The sequence below is a fragment of the Oryx dammah genome, unplaced genomic scaffold (assembly GCF_014754425.2).
Source record: "Oryx dammah isolate SB20612 unplaced genomic scaffold, SCBI_Odam_1.1 HiC_scaffold_28, whole genome shotgun sequence".
Lineage (NCBI taxonomy): Eukaryota > Metazoa > Chordata > Mammalia > Artiodactyla > Bovidae > Oryx > Oryx dammah.
Window position 1 is genome coordinate 102,000,477 of NW_024070212.1, and position 10,015 is coordinate 102,010,491.

The 10,015-nt window shown below is 39.8% G+C and overlaps 1 pseudogene; it reads right to left on the reverse strand.

The window, feature by feature from the left end:
* Positions 1-3,163: 3,163 nt before the first annotated feature.
* On the reverse strand, positions 3,164-4,166 carry LOC120856330 (annotated as a pseudogene).
* Positions 4,167-10,015: the final 5,849 nt, after the last annotated feature.

Sequence of the window (10,015 nt, forward strand, 5' to 3'; positions counted from 1 at the left end):
TCTCTGACAAAAATTTCAGCAATATCTTTTTCAATTCATCTCCCAGAATAATGGAAAGAAAAATAAACAAATGGAACCTACTTAAACTCAAAAAAACTTATAAAACAATAAACACAACAGAATAACAACTGACAGATTGGGAGGAAATACTTGCAAACGATGTGATTGACAAAAGATTAGTCTCCAAAATTTATAAATACCTCATGGTGCTTAAGAACATTGAAACAACCAACCACATCAACAAATGGGCAGAAAACCCAAATAGATATTTCTGAAAGAAAACGTACAAATGGCCAAGATGCATGTGAAAAGATGTTGAACATTGCTAATTATTAGAGAAATGCAAATCAAAACTATAATGAGATATCACCTCACACCAGCCAGAATCAGTTAGTCAGTTCAGTCATTCGGTCGTATCCAACTCTTTGCCACCCCTTGGACTGCAGAATGCCAGGCTTCCCTGTCTATCACCAGTTCCCGGAGCTTGCTCAGACTTGTGTCCATCAGGTTGGTGATGCCATCCAACCATCTCATCCTCTGTTGTCCCCTTCTCCTCCTGCCTTCAATCTTTCCCAGCACCAGGATCTTTTCAAATGAGTCAGTTCTTCGCATAAGGTGACCAAAGTATTGGAGCTTCAGCTTCAGCATCAGTCCTTCCAATGAATATTCAGGACTGATTTCCTTTAGGATGGACTGGTTTGATCTCCTGCAGTCCAAGAGACTCTCAAGAGTCTTTTCCAACACCACAGTTCAAAAGCATCAGTTCTTTGGTGCTCAGCTTTCTTTATTGTTCAACTCTCATATCCACACATAACTACTGGAAAAACCATAACTTTGACTATATGGATCTTTGTTGGCCAAGTAATGTCTCTGCTTTTTAATATATTATCTGGGTTGATCATAGCTTTTCTTCCAAGGAGCAAGCATCTTTTATTTCATGGCTGCAGTCACCATCTGGAGTGGTTTTGGAGCCCAAGGAATTAAAGTCTGTGACTGTTTCTATTGTTTCCCCATATATTTGCTATGAAGTGATGGGGCTGCACGTCATGATCTTCATTTTTTGAATGTTGAGTTTCAAGCTAGCTTTTCCTCTCTCCTCTTTCACTTTCATCAAGAGGCTTTTTAGTTCCTCTTCGCTTTCTGCCATAAGGGTGGTGTCATCTGCATATCTGAGGTTATTGATATTTCTCCTGGCAATCTTGATTCCAGCTTGTGCTTCATCCAGCCTGGCATTTTGCATGATGTACTCTGCATATAAGTTAAGTATGCAGGGTGACAATATACAGCCTTGACGTACTCTTTTCCCAATTTGGAACCAGTCTGTTGTTCCATGTCTGATTCTAACTGTTGCTTCTTGACCTGCATACAGATTTCTCAGGAGGTGGGTAAGGTGGTCTGGTATTCCCATCTCTTTCAGAATTTTCCACAGTTTGTTGTGATCCACACAGTCAAAGGCTTTAGTGTAGTCAATGAACAGAAGTAGATGTTTTTGTGAAATCCTCTTGCTTTTTCTATGGTCCAACGGATGTTGGCAATTTGATCTCTGGTTCCTCTGCCTTTTCTAAATCCAGCTTGAAGTTCTCCGTTCACGTACTCTTGAAGCCTGGCTTAGAGAATTTGGGGCATTACCTTGCTAGTGTGTGAGATGAGTGCAATTGTGTGGTAGTCTGAATATTCTTTGACATTGTCTTTCTTTGGGATTGGAATGAAAACTGACCTTTTCCAGTCCTATGGCCAATGCTGAATTTTCCAAATTTGCTGGCATAGTGAGTGCAGCACTTTCACAGCATCATCTTTTAGAATTTGAAATAGTTCAGTGTGAATTTCATCATCTCCACTAGCTTTGTTCATAGTGATGCTTCCTAAGGCCCACTTGACTTCACACTCCAGGATGTCTGGCTCTAGATGAGTGACCACACCATCGTGGTTATCTGGGTCATTAAGATCTTTTTCATATAGTTCTTCTATGGATTCTTGCCACCTTTTCTTAATATCTTTTCTTTAATATCCCCAACCAGAATGGCTTTCATAAAAAAATCCACAAAAAATAAATGCTGGAAAGGGTGTAGAGAGACAGGAACTGTCCTACATTGTTGATGGGAATGTAAATTAGTACAGCCACTATGAAGAACTGTATGGGTATTCCTTAAAATAAAAATATAGCTATCATATTACCCTATAATCCCATTCCTAGACATATATCTGGAGAAAAAGGTGATCCAAAAGGATACATGTACCCCGATATTCATTGCAGCACTGTTTACAATAGCCAAGACATGGAAGCAACCTAAATGCCCATTGACAGAGGACTGGATAAAGAAGATGTGGTGTGTGTGTGTGTGTGTGTATATATATATAGGAATATTACTCTGCCACTTAAAAGAATGAAATAATGCCATTTGCAGCAACATGAATGGACAAAGAGATATCATACCATGTGAAATAAGTCATTCAGAGAAGGAGAAATATTGTAAAATCCTAATATGTGAAATCTAAGTATAAATGATACAAATGAAGTTACTAAACAGGAAGAGACTCACAAACTTAGAGAATGAACTTATGATTACTGGCAGAGGGAAGGGATAGTTGAAGGGATAGTTATGGAGTTTGTGATGGACATGTACACACTGCTATGTTTGGAATGGATAACAAACAAGGATTTACTGTATTGCACATGGAATTCTGCTAAATATTATGTGACAGCCTGGATGGAAGGGAAGTTTGGGGGAGAGCGCATGCAGGTGTATGTACGGCTGAATTCCTTCGCTGTTAACTTGAAACTATCACAGTATTGTTTGTTAAGTGACTCTACCCGAACAGCAAATAGAAAGTTAAAAAAAAGAAAGTCAAGGGCTTTGGTTAATGGAGGCCATGTCTGACTTGCCTCCACAATCATCAGCCCCTCTCAAAGGGACCAGAATGCTCTCCACATTTCACAAACACACAGTAGGTTAATGAATGAATGAATGCACAAAAGAGGAAAAATGAAAGCAATGTGGCTGGAGAAGAGGGCATGGACCTGAGGAAGGCTTCTGAGGGAGAACCTCTAGAAACTGCATAATGCTGCCCCAGGGATGAGGCTTCTATTAGGTTGATGCAAATATAATTGCAATTTTGGACCTTAAATTTTAAATCATTATAACTAGCCTCAAACACATCTTTATTAATCAAGATAGGAACCATTACAATCAACGTATTTTCACCAAGAAATACATTTGTTTATTGCCGTAGTATAAAAATCTGTGCTTCAGGATTCAGTGAACTCTTGGAAAGCATTTTCTGCCTGTTGGTGGTTGTGGAAGCATTTTCCCTGCAAAAAGTTATCAAGATGCTTGAAGACGTGGTAGCAGTTGGTGAGAGGTCAGGTGAGCGTGGCAGATGAGGCAAAACTTCGTGGCCCAATTCATTCAGCTTTGGAAGCATTGAAGTTGTGCAATGTGCAGTTGAGTGCTGTCATGGAGAAGAATCGGGCCCTTTCTGTTGACCAGTGCTGTCTGCAGGCATTGCAGTTTTTGGTGCATCTCATCAATTTGCTGAGCATACTTCTCACATGTAATGGTTTCACTGGAATTGAGAAAGCTGTAGAGGATCAGACTGGCAGCAGACTGCCAAGCAGTGATCGTGACTCTTTTTGGTGCAAGTTTGGCTTTGGCAAGTGCTTTGGAGCTTCTTCTCAGTCCAGGCACTAAGCTGTCATATAAAATCCACTTTTTGTCACATGTCACAATCTGATGGAGAAATGGTTCATTGTCATTGCATAGAATAAGAGAAGATGACACTTCAAAAAGACAGTTTTTAAAATTTGCGGTCAGCTTACGAGTCACTCACTGATCGAGGTTTTTCATCTTTCCAATTCGCTTCAAAAGCTGAATGACTGTAGAATGGTCAACACTGAGTTCTTCAGCAACTTCTTGTGTAGTTGTTAAGAGGTTCGATGATTGCTCTTGATTGGTTGTCAGCTTCCAATGGGCGGCCACTACACTCCTCATCTTCAAGGCTCTTGTCTTCTTTACAAAACTTTTTGAACCACCATTGCACTACGTTCATTAGCAGTTTCTGGGCCAAATGCATTGTTGATGTTGTGAGTTGGCTCTGCTGCTTTATAACACACTTTGAACTTGAATAAGAAAATTGCTCGAATTTGCTTTTTGTCTAACATCATTTCCGTAGTCTAAAATAAATATACCCTTAGACTGACACTGCTATAAAGACTCTGAGGCTTGAGACCAGCAACAGGGGGAGGCCCAGTGCCCTTCGCCATCCCAACTCAGAAGTAGCCAGGAAGTACAGGAAGTAGCCAGAGAGACCTCAATGCCCCTATTCCCAAAGAATTGGGCCTCCCATCTCTTGAGGGGGGAATGTTAGGTAGACAGAATAGAAAAAGGAGTCCAAAATGGCAGCTGCCAAAAGACAGACAAAGAAAGGGGAAAGCCCATGGAAAGGAAACAAAGGAAAAATCCTAGGACCGGAATGGGAACCTCAGGTGGAAAAAAAGGAAGAAAAGGCAAACACTCCTCCTTCCTGATGGATGATAGGGATGGGTACTAGCCTTAAAGGCGTAGGGCAGGCTTGGGGTGGAGGGTTGGGGAGGGGGAGGAGACAAAAAGTATAAAAAGAGGGAGCCGAGGCGGTTGAGGCCACTCCTTTGAATTCACCCACCCTCACACCTTGGGGAAGTACTATCCTTGTTGTTGCTATTCAGTCGCTCAGTTGTGTCTGACTCTTTGTGACCCCCACGGACTGCAGCATGCCAGCCTTCTCTGTCTTCCACTATCTCCCAGAGTTTGCTCAAACTTATGTCCATTGAGTCGATAGTGCCATTCAACCATCTCATCCTCTATCGCCCCCTTCTCCTCGTGCCCTCAATCTTTCCTAGCATCAGAGTCTTTTCCAATGAGTCAGCTCTTGTTTACCAAATAAAACTCTGAACTATAACCAAAAAAAAAAAAAAAAACCCAGCAAGTAATAAGTCATTAGCAAAAAAACCATAAAGCAGTTCAGTTCAGTTCAGTCGCTCAGTTGCGTCTGACTCTTTGCGACCCCATGAATCGCAGCACGCCAGGCCTCCCTGTCCATCACCAACTCCCGGAGTTCACTCAGACTCACGTCCATTGAGTCAGTGATGCCATCCAGACATCTCATCCTCTGTCGTCCCCTTCTCCTCCTGCCCCCTATCTCTCCCAGCATCAGAGTCTTTTCCAATGATTCAGCTCTTCGCATGAGGTGGCCAAAGTACTGGAGCTTCAGCTTCAGCATCGTTCCATAAAGCAGTAAGTATGCATTAAAATGATGTATAACATAACCATCTTTATTTAAGAATGTGTTCCAGTGTGTGTTAGTTGCTCAGTTGTATCTGACTCTTTGTGACCCCAGGGACTGTAGGCCACCAGGCTCCTCTGTCCATGGAATTAGACAAGAATACTGGAGTGAGTTGCCTTTCCCTTCTTCAGGGCATCTTCCCAACACAGGGATTGAACCCAGGTCTTCCACATTGCAGGCAGATTCTTTACCATCTGAAATCACCAGAGAAACCCTGTTTTCTTATAGAGAACACCTTAGGTGATACCAAACATTTTCATTAATATTTTCAAATACTTTTAATTTTTTTTGAATAATTGATGTCTTAGTACCTTTTATATAAATACACTTGCATCACTTAGCTTAAATTGGAACAGCTTTAGAATCTTAAGTTACCAAACATCTGGAAAGATCATTTTAAGTAGACCAAAACATGATTACTTTAAAGCTTTTATCCAAAAGTTTTTATCTCATTTACCTGAACATTTCATCATATCCCGTTATTTTCTTGCAAGAGGTTAGTAAGTTCTCATTTATTCAAACGAAAAAGGTTAACAATGCAAAACTGCAGTTACTTTTGCACCAACCAAATACCTTCATCAGCAGGAAGTTGATGACCCTCATATTTTTGATAGAGACTATGGGAAGGAATGCATGAAGGGAGAAATGGCAAATGGTGAAGAGTTTAGTCTTGAATATGTTAACTTTGGGGTTAAATTGTTAAAAAATCTAACCACTTGCTGCAAATCCAAATTGGATGTGGAAGACAGGGACCAAAGAGAGAGAGAGATAAGATAGCTCCAAAAGGAGCTGCTGTGAGTGAATCACAATCGAACATTGTCTCTAGAACCTTGTAGTCCAGGTGCGCTTTGCCCCATTGTTATGGAATGTTTAGTTGTCCAGATAATTTATTTTTCTAACCACTGTGAGTGTTTTGGTTACTTTCGATTTAGGTGCATTATACCTACACAAATCTTAGGTATACAGTTTGTAGTGCTCAGTTCACAAAATGAACACACTTCTCCACTATCCACCCAAAAGAAGACTAGACTATTCTGATATCAGAAATCTTGCTTGTGCCTTCTCTCAGTCATTATCTGCTTCCGTTGAACATCGCCACTATCCTGGGTCATATCACCGTAGTCTAATTTTACCTGGTTTTAATCTTTAAACTCATATAGCTTGCTCTCTTTTTTGTCTAGCTTTTTACCTCAATATCATATTTATAAGCTTTATCATCATGGGTTGGGTGAATGAAGTTTGTTCTTTTTTGTTTTCTTATATTATTGCATTGGATACAGTGGAAGAGACCATTCTGCTGTTGGTGGACATTTGGGCTATTTGCCATTTGTCCACGTGCTCAGTCCCTAAGTTGTGTCTGACTCTTTGCAGTCCCATGGACTGTAGCCTACCAGGCTCCTCGGTCTATGGGATTTCCTGGGCAAGAATGCTGGAGCAGATTGCCATTTCCTTCTCCAGAGGATCTTCCTGACCCAGGCACTGTGCCTGTGTCTCCTGCATTGCAGACAGATTCTTTATCACTGAGCCACCTAGGAAGTCCATATTTGCAATTTAGACTATTATAAATAAAGTTTTATGAATATTCACATCTATTATTTTTCAGTTGATAGCAACACTCATTTTTTTTGTTATGTGTATACCCAGGAATGGACTACTGGATCACAGGGTATATGTATGTTTAGCTTCTGTAACTTCTACATAAGAACATTTCAAAGTATTTGCATCAATTTAGATTCACAGCAGTTTTTGCAGTGCAAATTAATTTCTGTCCTTATCAATACTTAATGTATTTTTTAAACAAATCTGGAAGATTTGTAGTGTTATCTTGTGATTACTAATGATACTGAGTTTCTTTTCATATATTTATTGGCCATTAAAGTATTCTCTTTTTCTTGTGAAGTATTGGTTTAAGTATTTTGGCAGTTAGTGGAAAACCCATGTCTGGTAACTCCAGTATATGGATCACCTTTGAATCAGTTTATTCTGTCTATTTTTCCCCTTGGTTTTCAGTCATTTGGTTCTGTTTTAACTGAAATGTTTGGTATTTTTCTTTGAATGCTGGACATTATATATGAAAAATTATAGAGTCTCTGCATAATATCTTCCTTAGAGTTTAATTTTCCCAGATAGAGCATGGGAAAATCACCTTGAGCCAGTTGAGGCTGGTCTGTTTCTAGTTTTTTCTTAGTCATAGGTCATGGCTCTTCTAGTCTCAATTTAAAGCCTACTGTTTAATGACCCCCTTACTCCTCAGTGGTCCATAAGTCCCAGGTGTTATCTTTCCAGCCCAATGAGACTGCACAGTCTCTAGGCTGCTAATTTCTGATCTCCATGCTCTGCATTGTATAGTATTAAATGTCCTGAGGGAAAAATGTGGCTCTGAGAAAGGGTTCTCTTCAGGGAGCATTTCTGCTCTTATCCCCCTAGTTGTTCTTCATTACCTTCAAGCAGTTGGGGTGTGTGTGTGTGTGTGTGTGTGTGTGTGTGTGTGATATTTCCCCCAGCTTTTATAGATGTTCTTAGCAGGAAGATTAGTCCGATACCAGCTATGCCATCATAGCTGAAAGTATAAGCTTGCTATCTACATTTTAAATAACTCTTAGAAGGGCATTTCAATAACTTATTCCTTCCAGTATTTAATTGCCTCTAAGGTCAAGGATTTCAACATGTCTGTTTATATTCTCTAAATGGCAGGAGAAAAGGAAAGCCAAGAGTTGGAAATGTGGAGTTTCCAATGCAGACAGGAGCAGAAATTATGGAGTTATAACTTGGGGATTGATTGCATTCTTACAACTTTTTCTTTTTTCCCCTCTCCTAGTGTTCAAATATATTTTGAAAAATGACTGGCTAGCAAAATATCCCTTAATTTATATTGCATATTAAAGGAGAATGTATTTCCTTATTAAGAAAGCATCATTTTACTTACATGGATCAATATGATTATTTGCTGTACCAACAGCACAGGGAACTTAAGATGCAGAGCTTTAGTTTTTCAATTAATAGACTATGTTTTTTAGAGCAGTTTTAGTTTTACAAAAAATTGATTGAAAAGTGTAGAACCTTCCCACATACCTCTTATCCCCCCCCAACAATGTCCCCTATTATTTGCATTTTGTATAAGTATGGTGCAAGATGCAGAGTTTTACCTTGTGAAGGTAAATTCTTCCCAAGGGGTTTCTCAACCGCAGCAGTAACTCACTGTTCAGTGATTTTTTTTCTGTGGGAAGGGAAAGGAAGGATAGAGCATTCCTCTACTCAGAAGCATCAAAGCAAATATTATGGATCAATGCCAATACAAAGCTTTGATTAGAAACAACTATCAGAGTCTTAGAAACACCTTTTAAAGTAATCAGCTGTGTGTAACTTCTGGTTATACAAAGCCCAGGGGTAAAGCAGTCCACAGGCAGGATTTTCTGTTGGAAATACTCCTCTAAGGGGAGAACATGGTACCAGGTTTAAAGCAAAAAGCCAACTTTCTCTTCCCTAGGTAATCTTTAATGGCCCTGGAGGGGATCAGTTCAGTTTAGTTCAGTCTCTAAGTCCTGTCCAACTCTTTGTGACTCCATGGACTGCAGCACTCCAGGCCTCTCTGTCTATCACCAATTCCTGAAGTTTACTCAAACTCATGCCCATTGAGTCGGTGATGCCATCCAACCATCTCATCCTATGTTGTCCCCTTCTCCTCCCGCCTTCAATCTTTCCCAGCATCAGGGTCTTTTCAAATGAGTCAGTACTTTGCATCAGGTCGCCAAAGTATTAGTTTCCGCTTTAGCATCAGTCCTTCCAATGAATATTCAGGACTGATTTCCTTTAGGAAATTTGGTTAAATTGTTTTTATATTAATATAAGGTATTAAAGGGCTTCCCAGATGGCACTAGTAGTAAAGAACCCACCTGCCAATGCAGGAGACATAAGAGACATGGGTTTAATCCCTGGGAGGAGGTGGGCATGGAAACCCACTCCAGTATTCTTTCCCGGAGAATCCCATGGACAGAGGAGCCTGGTGGACTACAGTCCATAGGGTTGCAAAGAGTCAGACACGACTGAGTGACTTAGCATGCACCCACGCACAAGGTATTAAAAGGTCACCATTAAAATGTTTTCTTGTGGCTCATTTTCTTTGCTTTAAAATTTTTTAAAAAAAATTGTGATAAAATATATATAACATAAAATTTACTGTTTTGTCTATTTTTAAGTATACAGTTTAGTGACATTAGGTACATTCACTTTGTGTAACCATCACCGCTATCCATCTCCAGAAGTCTTTCCATTTTGCGAAATTGAAGTTCTGTACCCATTAAATAATATTTCCCTACTGCCTGCTACTCCAAGCTTCTGGCAACTGGCATGCTCCTTTCTGTGTCTATGAATTTGACTACTCTGGAAACCTCTTACCTGTGAACTCATATGGTATTTGTCCTTTTGAGACCCATTTCATTTAGCATAATGTCTTCAAGGTTCTTCTGTGTTGTGGGAGGTGTCAGAATTCCCTTCCTTTCTAAGACTGAATAATCATCCATTGTATGGCTATACCATATTTTTATTCATTCACCCATAGGACCCTTGGGTTGCTTCCATTGTTGTCTTTATTTTGTAACTAGAAAGTTACACTTTAGCCAGATATTTGATATACTATTAATATCAAGGAGCTCTGGCTTCCTTGAATTCTCCAAAATAAATACAAAATTTCCAGCCA